The sequence below is a fragment of the Ambystoma mexicanum genome, chromosome 6q, assembly GCF_040938575.1.
Source record: "Ambystoma mexicanum isolate Mex_15411 chromosome 6q, UKY_AmexF1_1, whole genome shotgun sequence".
Lineage (NCBI taxonomy): Eukaryota > Metazoa > Chordata > Amphibia > Caudata > Ambystomatidae > Ambystoma > Ambystoma mexicanum.
Genome location: NC_090937.1, coordinates 294,665,335 through 294,683,658, shown reverse-complemented (window position 1 = coordinate 294,683,658; position 18,324 = coordinate 294,665,335). Strand labels below are relative to the sequence as shown.

Genomic DNA, 18,324 nt, shown 5'->3' with positions numbered 1-18,324 from the left:
CAAGACGATCCACTTGCTAGATCGCCTTCAGCTCACTCCATCAGAGGGAGGGCAGCTTTGGTTGCTTTTCACGCTGGAGTACCATTGAAAGACATCTGCAGAGCTGAAACCTGGAGCACTTTGCATAAGTTTGCCAAACATTACTGCCTGGCAGAAGATACCAGCAAAGAGTCGGCAGTGGGACAAGCGGTTCTTCGTCATCTCTTTGCGTAAGGTAGGAGCAGCTTGCTCTTCCCATCTTCCCTGGTAATGTAACCTTTTACTTGTTGTATAGTAAGGCGAGTATAAGGATCTGCAGAATGTACATATGGTATGGGCATGCTTAATTGCTTGGTATTCTATTCAAGCATCTGAATCTATGAAAGATCCAATGCTGGAGAAGTTTTAGTTCCTTACCTGTAACTGTATTTCTCCAGCATTGGTATCTTTCATAGATTCACATGCGCCCGCCCGCCTTCCCTGAGAGGCTGTTCCATCCTCCCGCAGCCATCCTTCCTGTAGTCTTCTACGGCTCAACATCTGAAGATGGCTGCCAGGGGCGGAGCTTAAACACTGCCACCTCATTGGTTAGGGCCATAAGGACCAAAGTGAGGTGGAGGGACTACACAAGTGACTGGCTCATAGGCACAAGGGGCAATCTACATTGTATTTCTATGGAAATAATGTGTGTATATATTACATTTTTTAATAATTATTCAAATCACTGAGGATTCCCAGTCTGACGAAGGGGAATATTCAAGCATGTGAATCTATGAAAGATACCAATGCTGGAGAAATACAGTTACAGGTAAGTAACTAAAACTTCTTCCACCACAATTACCCCTGTGGCCTATAATATATAAGGCAAGCATCTTACCGCAAAATAGGCATATTAAACAAAACAAGAACAGCAGGCCCCTAAACACAGGGTGCAAACAGTGCCCAATATAAGTATTCTGTTCAGACACACCGTTACCTGCCAAGTATGCCAACGTAATCGGGCACCAGTTGAATAAGGTGGCAACACTTTGGTGCTGACAGTCCATTTGGACCGGGGCGGTCCAGACATCGCCCAGTAGACTACAATGCCTGCCCCACTAGTAAACCGCATAGCCCAGCGGTAAATAACAAAATCATCACAGATCCATTCCCCAATATCCATTTTACTGACTGTATCCTTCCAAATATACATGATCTCATGATGCTAAATGTTCAGATGATGTTTCTCAGGATTATTTATGCAACTCAGCTGTCCAGCTCAGTCCCATCTAATAACGATCAGGATCTGTACAGGGTCCAGTAGTCTACCAGCGATCCATCTCCGGGAGGGTCAAGGTCCCTCTACTCTAGACCTTTGCATTTCCCTTAGTTTCCAGATTATGTTCCATCCTCATATTCACTGGTTCTGGACTTTCAAAGAAGAGTGTCTTTCCGTCATATACTACCTTTAATCGTGATGGATACAGGAGCATATATTTAAGCCTTTTTTGCTGATGCCTCGCCTTAATTGGCAGAAACATATTCCTCTGTTGTACCAAAGGGTGTAATCCGGATACATGGTGATATTAAAACTGTCTTGCTGCATCTTCCCTCCCTCCCTCGCTTGAGATTTGAAGAATCGCTTCCTGGTTTAGTATCCTGGCTATAATTGTCCAGAGGTGCGATCCGGGTGGGGGCCTCTTTTGGAGAGATCGGTGGGCTTGCTCAACCGTGAATCCCTGTGAGTTTGCCAGGGCCCACTTCCTGTAGGAACAGATTCTTGATATAGGTAATTGGGTCCCGGCCCTCGGTGCCTTCTGGAATTCCCAGCACCCTTCTGTTTCGAGAACGTCCCTCCAAGTCCTTTGCTCTCTGATCCAACAAAGCATTCCTTTATTCAAATGTCTTCATCCGGATAACCAGATCATGGGTGGTAGTAGCAGTGTTTAGCAAGGATTCCATCGTCCTTCTCTCAGCAAGTGATCGCACATCCTGACTGAGAAGTTGGACGTCCACCTTCACCACCTCTATCTTATTCTCCAGAGATTATCGTAGAGCAGCTATGGCCGCAAGCACTTGTCTTCCTCGGGTCAGGTTACAACGCTTGCCCCCAGCTTGTGTTGCTTCTGTGTTTGCATCTGGAATTCATGGTTTCCCCTGGGTAAGAAGGGATTCCATGATGAGCCCTTATGCTTATTCTTGGAGGGAGACCTAGCCAAGGTCATGTGCTGATGAAGACTTGTGTCACTCCAATTGGTGTAGTTTGTCAATAGGTGCCGAGGTATATGGTGCTGACGATTTCAGTAGTGTGGTGCATATACCATCCCCTGTCCACATGCAATCCAAGTCTGGTCTGCATACAGAAATCCAGTAAGCGTGCCTCTATCCGCATGAGTTGAGGTTCCAAAATGAGTTTTACAGGTGACTTCACGTCTGGCCCCCTAATGGGATCAGTGGCTGTCGATAGAGACCAGCACAAGCAGTAATCCATTGCATACCAGCACTACTTAGAATATCTCCCAAAGCGCCTTCAGCTTATATATAAATGAGTAAAGCTAATGAGCCTTTTTTTTGCAGAGTCCAATAATACAGTTGAATGGAGTCAGTTCTCAGTGCACCTAAAAGTCGTGTATCTGTCAGCGCATAAGTGTGACAAAGACATGTTCCGGTAGCTCTACAGTCTTCCCATTTACGTGATTCTGACAATGTAGGATTCAGTGGCAACCCTCGTAGGATAAGTGCGTTCAATTGTATGTTTCAGCGCCTATAAGAAAGGCGCAACTCCCAGCCTGTATCCCTCAGGCTGTGGTGCTCACCACTGCATAAGTCGTGGGGGCCCTCCACGTCCAGCCCTGTCCGTGCTAGATCTGGCTGTGGTACGATTACCATAATATATCGGATTTAAGGTTCACAGCAGTACTGCAGCAGGTGCTCTCATGCTTCCTCTACCTCCATTAAGGCACAGTTTCTCCAGATTTCAGTCTCTGGGAATCACTGCTGCCGAGCTCCGTGTGGGCATTCAGTCGAGTCAGTCAAGCGATCAATGCCTCCAATGTACTTGTAGGTCGCTGGCAGTCTTGCAGTCCATCCACACGCCTCAGGCCACCAGCGTCGCTCGCCCAGCAGGTGTGAACAGGGATAGCGGTCCATTCAGCATCGCTAGGGTGATTCAGCCGCCATCTTTGAGCCCGCGCTCGGGGCCCGATGCCGCTTCTCCTGGGGTGAATAGGCACCAATTTCCACCTGGCAAAAGGCACAAATGTTGTTTCAGCCATGTGCTTGTAGCAGGAATCTGCAGTAGGGTCCATTTCGCCCTAAAACAATGCGTACAAGATCATATATAAGGCCATGCCCCCAATCTTCGAACTAACATATATATTCTTTATATATATCTTGCCCAAATAGACCAATACAATTGTCCAGTATGTTTCCAGGAGGTAACCTGTATTTGTGATGTCAAACCGGAATAAAACCGGGTGACACATGCTCAGAAGCTGAGAGCTCTGGGTGGATTCTGGTGTAATCCCTGTTTTGTTAGTTTGCTAATAAACAACTGTAAATGTGCACTATGGCGGAGTCCTCCGTTCTTGTGGCTGGCATGTTCTGATGGGCCCAAGTGTACTCTACTTTTATCTGGGGTGACTGCTAGTGGAGCCCGGCCACACAATACACTGCATTAAAAGATTTTTAAAATATTGTGCATGTCGCTTGAAAGATGGTACTTTAACGAAGAAGATGGCCAGGAGTACAAAGATCACTCGCAAGCAACCGAACAAGCATTCTAGTTTCCAAGGGCCAGCGATTGGCTCTGAGAAATGCATCAGTCCAATACGGAAGTTCCAATGGATTTCAAGCTCGGGCTCAAACAAAAGCATTGGAGCAACCCGATAGAGGGAGAGCAATCCCTCAAAGAGGAAGAGTGGGAGCCAGAACCGGACGAGAGACAAAACGCAGAAGGAACAGAACGCATGACTGGAAAGAAGCCTTAGTCTGCAAGGGGGCTGCAGACCCTGCCGGATGTCCGAACGCTGCAGAGCGCCCTGGAAGGAGACAGCTGCCCGCGGAAAGTGGAGACCACCAAGGAGGAGGCAAATGGTTATGCAGGCCACTCTGGAGCTCTAGGGAAGCGCAGGGCTGAGCGAAGGAGCTGGATAAAGTGTCTGGGACGCTACAACGAACCAGAGTTGTATACTTGACACGAGAGTAAACCAAGCGGTTACAATCGTACGGTGCAGGTTTGGGAATCGCACCCAAGAGGGTCTGGCACCCTGAAGTGAATAAAAGACTGTTATATGTTTGGCAGCAGAGTGAACCAAACAGATAAAACGCACCTGTGTGAGTCTGTGGGACCCGCATCCAAAACAGAGGATCTCGGACCCTATTAATAGACCGGGGCTGGAACCCTGAAGTGAACAAGAGAATTGCAGATTTGGAAGGGCCTGGGACCCTAAAGCAAGTGAGAAAGAGTTGCAGACTTGGTCGGAAGTGAGTCAAGTAGAGACAACGCAACATTGCAAGTCTGGGACTTGCACCCACATATGAAACCAAAGTCTAAAGCCAGGAGGGTCTGTGACCCCGAGAGATAACACTAGAGATAACCACGTGCATAAAAAGGAAACTTAATAGGTTACATAAAGCATTGCGAGTCTGGGACTCGCACCCACATGAGAGATTGAAAATAATATGATCACGAAAGACAAAGTAAAACTAATGCTAAGCCTGATAGCATGCCAAGCTGATAGGAAACGGTTTCTCCTGAGTTGTATAATCAAAAGCCGTCTAGGGGAAAGAAAAATAACCTTTAGCATTGGGAACCTTGACTTGGGAACAGAGCGTACCACAGTAGTAAGAAATAGTAACTGTGAAAACAGACAAACAGTTCCTCGCCAGTTACTTGGACTTAAGGAAGCCAGGGGAAAGGTGTACAACCCGAAGACTGGAACTTAGCATTTTGGAACAATTTTTTTTGCAGCATGTCTTACTACCAGCGAAACTGGGAACTTTTCTGTTTGAACACACCCAGAGAACACTTTTTCCTTTTGAGCCTTGCACATCTATATTAGATTGTTGGCTTTAGGGACAGAAGTAGGTTTTTTGGACACGACAATGAAACGTTTTAGTTTCGGGCTTCCTGACAATCTCATCGATTTCCTTTGAGGTAGGGAAACACCTCTTAACCTTAGGGATAGAGGCATTTTCCAACCCACTTATTAAGTCTTTATCCAAAATACTACAAGCACTGTCTGAGCCTTACTTCTGCACCCTTACACAATACTCATTCCAATTCGAGACTGTCTGCTGTAGTGATTTTTGCCTCTTCAGTGGACTGTCGGCCCCCAGGATGATAAAGTTAACACTTTAGTCGACCAACTGCAAGGCAGAATTGCAGGACCCAAGACTGGCGAGGCCCACCATTCTTGGGGTGGAAGAAGGCACTGATTTAAGGTGTTCCCTGCTTGTTGGAGATGAAGCATAGGATCCATGGTGGCTGGCTTTGGCAATGCATGATTCTGTCATCTGCAGGCCTCTGCGCTTCTTGGCACGGGCTTCCCTTTAGAATATTGGCTCCAGTGGGCAACTTAGAGAATGATTCCAGACTCTCTCCTCCTTAAAAATGCAGCCTGAGGGCTGCCCAAGCTTACCAATGGGCGAGATCTGCACCAGATCTGCCCAGCAGCAGAACCGCCCCCTCTCCAATCCCCCTTTCACCCCTCCGCAACCTTGTCCTTCCCCCATGAGAAATGGGGAATGGAACCACAGTCCCAATTTCAAGCACTTTCAGTCTAGGGGTGTCACGGTATTAGTTTCATGACGGTACGATAACCTTCTTGCCAAATGATGGTATATCATGGTTATCGCGGTATAGCAGGTGGAGCTAACTAATCTTAACAAATATTTTCTAAAAGGTCATAAATTGTCAGATTTATCAACCCAAACAAAACCAGGCACCCAGGGCCAGAATTGGGCTTTTCAACATACTTTCCACTGAAATGCCACCCCTTGCTTCCACCAAACACAGGTGTGGAGAGGAGGGGGGCGGGGGAGACCCCTGCTGCGACTGGCAAAGCAAACTGAATAGCTTTTCTTAAGTGGTCATTTAGGCTTTTAGCTCCCCCACTGGCTACTGGTGAAGATGAACATGCTGCCATCTTGATAACCTGCATGCCACAGATCAATGGAGGCTGATGGTAGTATACGCTTGTGCGCATACACACACACGCACTCTTTACGTTACAGCCTTTAGTTTACTTGCGGGCCAAAAGGTGTTCAGTAATCACGGACATGTTACCCTTTGGTATGGCAGCAGGAAATAACCACAGAGATTAGTGAATTTGGCAGTGACTTATTATTTGTAAATTCAATGATAGAACCAGGGAAATCAAAAAATTGTCATATGTTTAGCAAACATCCATTATAAATATATAAACCCCAAAGCCGCCAACCCAAAGTAAACCCTTTTCCTTCTTGGCACTGTATTTATTATTCCTATTGCTAACATATTGATTTTGTGTCAGGCACGTGTGGCTTATGGAATGGCATTAACAACTTCTCCAACTGAAACTACTTGGCAGATGGCACATCCAACAGTGCAAGACCAAGACTGCACAGCACTTTCTTACTGCAGCCTTTACAAATTAGATTGAAAAGCACACTTAACGGTACACCGGTATAAACAATGTGACGGTAATTATTGTTCAATTAAGTGGTTCGCGGTATCTTTAACGGTATACCCTTACATCCCTATTTCAGTCACACAAGGCACTGCACTGACTGGATTCAAAGGCTGGATCCCGCAGGAGTGTACCCCATTTTTATGGTATACATCTACTAGCGAGTACATTTGGATGAGAGGCACTCTGGGTCTGAAGACAGGGGTGTAGGGGGACTGGCATTAGTTTCTGCAGCAATATTCCAGTTCATTGAAGATGCTTTTAAATAAGGAGTTGGGTCTTACATTTAAATGTCTCTTGGGGTCTTAAATGTCTCTACGGATAATAAAACCAGGCCAGTTATTCAAACCACTACAGATACTTTTTATACTTACTCTATGGATCGACATTGTCCGTCTTGGAGTCTGGGCTCTGAGTAGTCAATTTGGCATTGGGTTGTTGAGCGTGTCTACTGGGTTTACAGGCAGCGCTGTTCAATAATCTGCAGTGACGCGAAACTTTGGGCAGGCAGACAATGTCCAGGTTGGTGTAGATCACAAGCAGTTCATGGTGGGAACCATAGCTGTGGGTTGCAGTGAGAATACAGTGCAGGATCTTGAGGGATAAGGGGAGTTTGTTTGCTCTTCCTAGTCACAAAGGTTGACGTCTCACTTGCAGAGATGCCCTTACCAGTAGGCGGAGTCCTAGTTATGAGTGATCTGAGCAACAGGCATGCCGAGTCCAATAGCAGGTGCTTGATCTACTCTGAGACCCTGCCCCGGAATATGAGGTTAAGGTAAGTTCTTCTTCTACCCTTCCCAGCCAAGAAGATTGCTAGAGAGCACTTTGGAATCTGCCCAATGGAAGGGGCAGCCCTGTGAGTACTGATATCTCTGCAAGAAGGAAAGCCTTGTCCAGAAGCAGGTCAAGCCAAATGATTCCTTTGAGTGGGAGGGGGGCTGCTCCTTCCTGCGAATCCTAATTTTCACCCATATGGCTGGTACCCCATTAAGGTCCAATAAATTAGTCTAAAACGTCCAGCTCTTGGGTGTACTCGCCCCCTTAAATAGGCGGCCTGTCACAGTGGTTGAGTCCCCTTCTAGCCTTCCATAAGGGTCCAATCATGGCTGCTGTGTGCTGTTTCTTTTGCCTTCTGAGGTCATACCTAGAGTACTTAGCCTGCAGGAAGTGGTTTGTGGACACGTGAAATGTGAGTAGCTTAAGACATCCAGAGAAGGTGGCACCCTGCGCTTGCTGGTCATTTCCCTCCTGAGCCACTCCAACCGTGCCCAATGTGTTTGCTCTTCAGTAATTGCCTTTTGTTGGCGGAGCTTGTCCTCAGAAGCCCTGGTCCTGTAAAAGGACCTCCGTTCTAGACCGGCAAATGAACAAACTCTGTCAGATGAGGCAGAAACCATGTGGACAATAAAATGACATCAAATGGTTTTGGCCAGCATAACTGTAGCTTTCTCTAGGCCACCATATTTAAAAGCAGGAATGGCTCATTTATTTATTTTTATACAAACTACCATAAGGCCTAGGGGCGGGTACAGTTTTTGAATACTACTTGTTTACTTTCGAAGGGATTCCTGTTTTTATTGCAAAAAAGGCCAATGCAAAAAATAGAATCACTTTGGTCCTTTGGTTGTATACATGCCAGTAAGGCTGCATTAGTCACTACAATTTATAGACGTCTACCACTTTTGTCTGGATTTGGTAACCAAAAATGAGTTTACACTTTTTAGTGAACAAATTGCCTGTGACCTTTCGAACATGTCACCTCAGCACTAATGAAGATGAATTTAACTTTAGCAGATGTTTTGTAATTGCAGTTCATACTTTTCCCCACCCTGTAATACTGGATTAAGATGTTGAGGTGTGTAAGGAACTCGTGGTGGCAACAGTAAAGACAGACACAAGTGATCACAGTTCAAGGGTGTTTATTAAATGAATGGGTAGGTTGGAAAAACGTCTAATCTAAACCTGAATCTAAGATGGGAGCAAGTTTCGACCATCAAATACGGCAGTCCTGGTGGGGCCATGTCAAAGTAAAAGGGCATATACTAAGAAAAACCTATTGCCAATCCTTATGCTAAATACAAAAGAAGTGTGGGATAATGTTCATAAGAAAGAAAGAAGTGTTCACAAATAATAAGTCTGGATGCTGTAGCTGGGGTTCTCTCTTCCCCATGTTTTTAGCACAGGACAAGGTAGGATTTTGGAGAAGCGCACAACTCAAGCTTTCCCAGCACGAGCCAACTGTTTCGTTCTTCGCAATCAGGGCCTTCGGTGGTTAAGTCTCTTTTCTACAAGAAAGTCTCTTTTCTCAGAGGACCTGAGGTATTCGAACCAATAAACAAAGTTCCTTCCTGCTTACACTTTGGAGTCATGCTTCTTCACCCCTGGGTCCCCCTCTTTCGGGCTCAGACCCCTCTTGATTTTTAGCATCCCTCTGCCAGGCTCACAACAATCTTTTATGTGGCATGCACCACTCTTAATGTCTCTTTAAACAGTTCACTGTGGACATCCCTCCTTCGGGTTCACTCTTGCCAACTTTGTCAATCGAATATCTTCTTGTTCAACTTTTACGATGCAGTATTCACTTCGCTTGGTTTCAAAATCGAGGATTTTACTTGGCCCCCGTATGACCACTTTTACCCCTTTCTTGCCTTTCCCAAGACCTTCTGGTTATCGTAGTTTTGTGTAATTGCCCAGAATTTCCCGAGTGAACACCCACGTGATGCCTTACTCCTCTGTGGCTGGTTTTCCCGCCTCTTGGTATCCCCTCGACTCACCGGCTGTGATGAACTGCTTGGCTTTTCTGACCAGACGTTCCAGTTTTGCCAAGATTGTCCCGGAATTTGGAGCTCAGTCCCCCCCCTCTCAAGATTGTTTCCATTGGAAACTGCAGTGGTCACGGTTTTTGGTAGTAGGTCTTCATAGCTGGCAGGCACAGCTCGCACAGGAGAAATGCTGCATTTTAAAACTTAAGTTCGTGTTAGCTTGTGATAAACTAGTGATACATTAATTATAATATATGCATATTTGAACAGTAACGCTACCCCCTTCTCCTCCAACCGCTACTGAAGTGTAGTGCCTTGGCAGCCACTTTCAAGAGCTTGTCCTACCTTTGTCAGTTGCCCTGTCCCGGTTTTTTACTTTTTAAATCTGGTCACCCTATTCGGGAGTCAAGGTTGGTACCACAGAGACACATGTCTCTCCCTGGCTTGGTTATCAGCGGAGGAAGTTCCTGTGTACCGTTGACATCTGCTGCAACACTCGCTGGCTATTATTCACGGTCTTACTATTCCTTCTGCAGGGGTTTCACGGCCTTGGTCAGAAAGGGCAAGGTCGCTTCTCTCCTTGTCACCCTCTCGGTTCACGCAGTCTTTCTCCTCTTCTTGAACTGCTGTGCTAGCTTTCACGTTATTCGGTCTGCCTTGCTCGTATTGTGCTATCGTGCTCCACCTTTTATCGCTGTGGGGAAGGGAAAGGGCTGTCAGGTGTGTGTGATTAGGAAAAGGGCTGTCAGGTGTGTGATATTTTGGTCAGTTGCCACAACCCTGGGGTTGGGACATGTCAAGTAAACAGCGCTGGTTTTTGTCCGTCTTTCGTGGTGCGTGAAAGTGTTTGTGTCGGAAAAGGGGGTGGGGCAGAGAGTTGGAGTATCTATGTAGTAGGTTGGTGAAAATGTGTTATAAGAAGGGGGATACCACGTCTCACCCACCCGTCAGTGTCCCACTTCCACTCTGAGGATCCCCCCCCATCCGTGTGATCTTCCCTCACTAGTCCAACCCCAGGAACTGGATCCAATCGCGATGGCCGTGTCCAGGCCACCTGGATGAGACTCCCAAGGACTACTTGGGGAGACACCTTCAGGTTTCTCACAGGTGTCTGTAGACGGTTGAATAATAATACAAAAGGGTTTCCTTTGGGCCAATAACACTTTAAAACACAAACGTTCATCAGGAGCTGTTACCGTTTTTGCATGTGACCATATCTGGCTGTGCAGATTTTTATGTTACTGTCTGTTCTAACAGTTGCTGGAATGTAAATTATGGATGCTAGGCAGAAAGTATACATGTGGTGTCTTGTATGTGGATGTTGGTAAATTCAATTATGCATCCAAGGGCTTGCGGGCCCACCTGGGTACAAATCCTCTGAAATCTAAACAAATCTGGGAGATGTCCCCCTAGCAGATAAAAATAAGTTAAAGGAGGAAAGAAATCCTCTCCATGCACTAACAGCCTTAGGTACTGATCATTTCCCCCAAAACAATTGAGTTGAGCATGTGGGTGAAGCTAAAAAGTCCCCACTCACCCCAAAAGCAGCCAGGAAACCAAAACATAGACTGATCTGCTGGGGTTCCATTGAAAGCAATGGAGGAAAAGTTGCTAGAAGGAAAAATAGCCCTTACAGGTTGCATTGGGCCATCGTTTCTATCATCTTCAAAGGTATTTGCTGGGATTTGAGCAAGCCCTATATCTCTGCTGTAGCGTCTCATTTCGAGTTAACAAATAACACTCATGTCTTTGTTTTCTTTCCCTTTGGTCTAATGTCGTTCACAGATCAGTGCGACTCTGTTTAGGTGAGATTTTCATTTGTGATAAATCTTCCTCACCCGTGTAAACACCAGAACTACTGTTCCCAAGGGGAAAGTGGGATTTCCGTCCCCTTTACATTTAATTTGCGAGACCAGCACACCCCAACTTATTTGTAGTTCTGGGGAGATACATGGTATCCCTTTTCTCATTGACCTACTAACATTTTTGTTACTGTAACAAGCTAACTCTTATGGTTGGTGGCAGTGGTTCTACATTGACTTTTTAGTTAATATTACACACAGGCTGTCCAATCAGCCACAGTAACGCACAGAAGAGTCACCTTTCTGCTAGAATGGTGGCTTCCTTCTTTCTTCGCCTTTTAAGTTTGCTTGTTGATTCTTGGGTGGGGGGAGTTCCTGATTGAAGTGTTGTCTTTGGCGGGAACCCTTTGTGTTTCCCCCTGAGGCTCCAGAGTGTCTGTGAAGGCAGGAAGTGAGGGAGAAGTCCAAAATGCTGCAGCCCTTTTTCTTCCGGTGTGAATGAAAGAAACCAGTTCCTAAAGGGGAGCTGGCTGTGCTGATTGCACAGCCACCCACCCCTTTCTGTAAAATGCAGGGAGAGTTTGCAGAAGTTGTGCTTTTGGTTCCTGGATAAAAAGGATGATTGTGGAAGCTGAAGACAAGTCGACCACTGGACCTGAATCTGATGAGGATGATGATGAAGAAAAGATGGCTGTAACCGAGATACTCACTAGTCTTAAGAGGAACTGCAAAACAAGCCATCAATCGACTTGCTGTGACTTTGCTCGGTTGCAAACTGCCAATACCATGGGACCTCGAGCCTGAGTGATGTGCATTGTTTTCCAAAATACGATTTACGCTGAAACTTTGGACTCCTGCTAGACCTCCAGAGACATGATACAAATCCCTGAAGTCCCCTCACAAGAGTGCTCGACCAAGAGAGTGAAGAGAATCCGACCAGTGATATTCCTCGATCTGGTTCCTGAAAAAGGGTGGCAAATCCACAGAGCCATTGGAAGCCTTAAAGAATCATATGTGGGTAGCCTTTCCTGTCGACGACTGCTGCAAGTTCCCTTCCAGTGTCTGCTCTTTCATCACCACAACCAAGAATCCAGATACCGGGTCCTGTGCTGCTGCCGCGTGAAGGTGTCCGACTCCAAGCTTTTCTTCTTTGCTGAGGTACTGGCATGAGTCGTAATTACCTGAAGTCTTGTGTTGATCCTGTGTGGGTGATTTGTGTGTTTGTGAGACCATACCGTTCACCCAGGCCTAACGCTGGGTGCCTCCAAAGGATTCAGCGGCAGCTCTTCCTCCTACCGTCAGGCGGCCCGTTCTTTGTCGCAGGAAGCCTACAGAGGCCGGCAGACATAGTCGTCGCCAAGGCGCCCAAGGTGGTAAGGCCTTGGCAAAGCGGGACTGAACCGGCCATGACGTCTGGCCCCCACCTGAGCATCCCTGTGGGAGGCCGGCTGGTGAACTTCGTTGGCACATGGAAATCCATCTCCACCGACCGATGGGTGCTGGATGCCCTGGCCCACGGGCACACTCAGTTCCAAAGGAAGTGTCCCTGTTTTCCACCCGTGGCCAGGAAGTAAAACCACATTCCTCAACTATTTCTAGAGGTACGAGCAATGCTAAAGAAGGGTGCGATGGAGCTTGTCCCGAAGAGGCTCTAGGGCTCCGGAGTATACTCGCGGTACTTCCTCGTTCGAAAGAAGACTGGCAGTTGGCGGCCCATCCTAGATCGCCGCCGTCTCAACAAATACATAAAATCCCAGAAATTCCGGATGGTCACCCTTCAGCACGTGCTGGGACAGCTGGAAGAAGGGGACTTCTGTCGTCGCTGGACCTGGAGGATGCCTACTTCCACAGCCCCATTCACAAAGGGCACCGAAGGTTTCTGCGCTTCATGGTTCAATGACGGCACTACCAGTTCAGGGCCCTCCCTTTCGGTCTACAGTCGGCCCCAAGGGTCTTCACCAAGTGCCTGGCACAGGTGGCCGCGTGCCTGCCCCTGCAGGGGATCCACGTCTACCCCTATCTGGACGATTGGCTCATCCGAGCGAAGTCAAAGGAACTCTCCGTCGAACACGCAGCGAGGACGGTCGGCCTGCTCACGGAACTGGGGTTCTAAAACTATGCAAAGTCCTGCTTGGAGCCATCACAGGACGCCCAGTTACTGGGAGCCAGACTCAACATGGTGGTGAGTCTAGCCGCATCGTCTGAGGACAGGATAAAGGCCATCCTGGGCAAGGTACAACAGCTGTTGGCCATAAAGGTTGCCAGGGTCCCTGCACGGCATGATATCGTCATGCATCTACCTCGTTCGGCTGTGCAGATTGCGGATGCGGCTGCTGCAGGAGTTCCTCGACGCCTGTTGGACGTGGGCGAAGGGAAGCTTCGAGGACAGGATCGCCCTCAACAAGACATTCCGTCAGTCGATTCTGTGGTGGGGGGGTCCGCATGCATCTAGTGTCGGGCACGACTTCCAGACCCTGGCACATCAGGAGATGGTGAAAATGGACGCCTCCCTCGAGGGGTGGGGCGCACACACCGTAGATCTCCACGCAAGAGGTCTTTGGCTCCCAGAGGAGAGGTCGTTGCACATCAACGTCCTGGAGCTCTGGGCTGTGTTTTGGGCCATCAATGCATTCCTCCAGTCCCTCAAGGGCAAGGTGGTGCGGGTCTTCACCGACAACACCACAACTGTGTTCTACATCCGCGAGCACGGGGGCACTAGATCCCCTGCTCTCTCCAAGGAAGCACAGGACCTATGGCACTGGGCCGTCGCTCAAAGGATGTTCCTGGTACCCTTTCATCTGGCGGGAGTGAAAAACAGTCGCCGAATCACTCAGCAGGGAGCTGCGCTCTTGCCACAAATGGGAACTTTGGCAGTATCAGGTGGACCTACTGTATCGACAATGGGGCAATCCCCACAACAATCTGTTTGTGACAGCAACAAACACCAAGTGCCAGAGGTTCGCCAGCAGGTTTCCCCAGCCGGGGAGCATGGGGGATGCATTCTCATTCCCCTGGGATGGCCTGTTCCTCTATGCGTTCCCACCGTTGCCATTGCTCCTACGACTCATCTGTCAACTCGGACAGTCCCGGTGCAGGATGATCCTTGTCGCAACGGCCTGGCCGAGGCAGATATGGTACCCTGATCTTCTGGACTTGTCAGTGTCCCCTCCAGTCAAGCTTCTGGCGGACGCAGATCTTCTCGCCAGGGAAGGAGACGCGATCCTGCACCACGACCCGTTGTCACTGAACCTACAGGCCTGGCTCTTGCAGCACTAGAGTTTGGTGTATACGAAATCCTGGCTGATTGCAAGGAGGTGCTTGCCAAGGCCAGGGCTTCTTCGACAAGTGCTACAGACACAAATGGAAGAGGTTCGCCGTCTGGTGCCGTGCACAGAAGATAAACCCTCTACGGATTACGGCCCCTCAAGTGCTGCCGTACTTGCTGTTGCTGGCCAAGGAGGGTCTGGCGCACGCCTCTATCAAGATTCATCTGGCGGCTATCTCCCGCTACACCAGGACCCTGGGGCGGTCAACCCTGTGGTCGCATCGCCTGGTTAAGGAGTTCATGAAAGGACTTTTCCCGCTCGTCCCCGCCGGTGAAGGCTCTGACCCCGGCGTGGGAGCTCAATGGGGTGCTGACTAGGCTCATGGGTCCCCCGACCCTCTGCATTCGGCACCTCTGAAATTCCTGTTTTGGAACGGCGTTCCTGGTGGCCATCACCTTCACACGACGAGTGGGAGAGATCCAGGCCCTCTCCTGTAAGCCTGCGTACCTGGCTTTCCACACAACGAGGGTCGTGCTGAGGACGCACCCCTCCTTCATGCCCAAGGTGCCGTCGGACATCGATCTCAACGAGCCCTTGGTGCTACCTGTTTTCGTCCCGTCGCCTTTGTCGCCGGCTGAGAGGACTTTGCCCTCGCTGGATGTGGCTCGAGCGCTGAAGTTCTACGTGGAACGCACAAAGAGTTTTCAGAAGATGTCACAGCAGTTTGTGAACTTTGGCCCTGTGAACCAGGGGAAGGCCCTCTCCAAGGCCTCCATTTCCAGGTGGCTCTCCGGCTGCATCGCACACTGTCACCGGTTGGCAAACCGACCGGTGCCTGGCCGTCCGAGAGCCCATTCAACCAGAGGGATCGCTGCAACTACGGCGTTCTGTCTGGTGTGCCCCTGCTGGACATCTGCAGGGCTGCTACGTGGAGGTCGACTCACATCTTCATGTTGATTCTACTGCGTTGACGGGGATTCCAGGGAGGAGTCCAGAGTCGGCCAAGCAGTGCTGCACAACTGGTTTGCTTGAAGGTGAGTCTGGTGAGGAGGTAAGAGATGCTTAATGTTGAATTGTTGAAATGCTTAATGTTGAGCCTTGCCACCTCCTGTGGTTGTGCATGTGTGTACTGCTATGTATTCTTGTATTCATGAGCATGTGAATCCATGCCAGAACCCATGCTGGAGAACAACAGTTACAGGTAAGTAACTTGTTCCTTCATAATACTTTATCAGATTTAAGATAAGCAAGTAGATGCTCTTTAGAGATGCTTCATACACACTTCTACACCCTGAGGTGACTTGAATTGCTAGGACAGTATTGGCATTTATATATCACTTTTGGTAAAAATTGAGGTTGTGGAAAAGGAAAAAGGTTAGGGAAGGAAAAAGGTTAATACGTTCTTAAAGCATGTGACTTTTAAATCTCCCAATGAAGTCTAGATTCTATCTTTCCCAGCAATACAATATGCACCACCTATAAGGCACAGTTGGAATCAAAGTCAATGGGTTAGAAGAGTCTACAGGGATCCAGGACAGCCAAAGTCAATTTGAACAATGTCTATGGAGCTGAGGCACTTCTTTAGATAGCACAAAAGTCTTGCACAATGTTTTCAGAGAGTTTGTACATAAAGATTCGCTGTTGGGCCACAAGCTGGAAGGCTTGTGAAAGGTAGAGCTGAGATCAACTCTGCAAGAAATGGCTACAGCAAGTCTCCAGTGAGAACAATGTGCATAACACACAGGGCAATCGGACAAGGAGCAGAATTCCTACAAAAGAAAATAATAATCTACAGGCCAACGAGACTCTTCAGGTCAGGTCAACCAAACAGAAAGGAAGAAGGATGACTAAACTTAAGAGGGCACTGACAACACCCAGAACTGACTAAAACACGCACCACAACTAGACCGGTAACTCCAAGTCAAATAGAACACAAGCGACACCCATTAAGACCGAATCAACAACCCCAGCCAACATCCTCACTCGCCCTATAATTGCTACCAGGTACCACACTGTTAGAGTTATATAAATGTTAGCAATCACCATACTCTAACTGAATTGTGGACACTAGAAGGTACACTGGCCGTATGAGTGGAAAATGAAGGCAGGTAAGGTTATGAAGGAAGTTGATGGAAGTGGAGGCCAGATGTGAAGGGGTCTGTGAGTACCGGACAAGTCAAGATCAGGACAGAGGTGCAGAAATGCTCCCACACCCAAACGGGGGAGATTACGTAAATCCAGCGCCTCACTTTGAGACAGAAATGCCAACTAATCAATCCACCAACAATCTCCCCCTCTGCACAGACCTCTCAAACTCCAAACCAAACACAACCACAAACCTACAGCACAACAAACCGCACAAACCTCACTACATTGCAACAACAAAACATAAAACACACATAGACTCACACAACAGTACACGACGACTACCGGCCGAAAACGCCCCAGGCCAAGCCAACTGACCCACTGGGCTGAGGCCGCTAACAGCACATCGCTGCTCTCTTTCACTTTTCCAGCTTCCTCCCATTAACTCACCCTCCCTTTTTCCCCTCTTTCAGAGCCGCCAGATCACCAGGGGACCACTCTGGTGGTGATAGTGCGTGGTACAAATGTCCTTTAACATTAACATGCAAGCTACAGACAAGAGGTAAGTACCCCTTTTAGTCGGCAAAGTGCCTTAGGTTTGAATAAGGGGATCCAGCTTGCTTTTGTTCTGGTTGCAGTTCTGCAGATCCTGGGCCCCTGTCGTGGGGACAAGAGCGAGGACGTCTGGAGGACTCCTGCACTGCAGTTTGAAGGTCGGCAGCAGCTACGGGCTCTATTCCAATCAGCGGCACGGATCTTGGACACTGGATGGGCGCCCCTTGCTTCTGGAGTGCAGCACTTTGGTGAGGTGACTCGCGTTTGTCGTCCTGCTTCGGGATGGTCCTCTGGATCTTCCTGGAGCTGAGGTCCGCCTTAAAGATGATGCACTCTTCTCTGGGTTTCCTGACTCTGGCACTCTGTTCCAGCAGCAGCAGCAAAGAAGTACAGCCAGCAGGGAATGGTCTTCTAGCAAAGTTATTCACCAACCCAAGGGAAAAAGTCGTCTTTTCCGGGCTTCTTTTAGTTGATTCGGAATTGTAGTTTCAGCAATGCAGCAGGGCTTCACTGGGCAGTTTAACGGTCCAGGAGGGTGCAGCAAGCTTCTCTTCAAGATTCCTTCGGATGTTTCGTCCAGTGGTCCACTGTCTTCTGTTCAACAGACCTCGCCTTCTATGCAAATTTCTTCCATTCATGCACAGCCTGGCTGTCACTCACACAGCAGGGTGACTGTCCTGAAAGGACAGCCAGCCAGCCAATCGGCACTGGGTGCACTCGGGTAACCAAGGAGACTAAGGACTGGGCGTTTTGGGCACCTCCCTCGCTTCCTGTCCTGCCAGACAAACTGGAGCCAGAGGTGGGTTTCAGCATTGAAGCCTGCCAAAGGCAAAACTAACAAAAGGGTTAAACCTGGTTTGGCGCACAGAGTAAAACCCAAGAAAGACCTCCCAAACAAGAAATGGCAAAAGAAAAGACGACCAGGCCCATTGTGACAAAATGGGCACCCCTGGGTGTGCTGCTGCAGCTGAGGTTTCAGCCTGCGGTAGAAACACACAATGGTAGGAAAATTAAACAACTGCCACCAGCCATTAAATGTAGTGAGGGTAACATAAATAATGTTACATAAGTAGAAAAAGGGGCTACGAAGTAACCCCCCAGTACTTTTACATTAGATGGGGTGTACTGGACCTACATAGGAAAAACAGGTAAGTAAAGTCAGTTTCACTTTACTTCTCTTGGAAACAGTAGTTCACCCAATAGAAGGTATTTAAATCTTATGAGA

At 48.2% G+C, this 18,324-nt stretch overlaps 1 protein-coding gene across 1 annotated transcript in view; it reads left to right on the top strand.

Annotated features, from left to right (window-relative positions):
• SMC2 (structural maintenance of chromosomes 2) overlaps positions 1-18,324 on the top strand; it is a 938,385-nt gene that overhangs the window by 187,749 nt on the left and 732,312 nt on the right. The gene's annotated exons all lie outside the window — the stretch shown is intronic.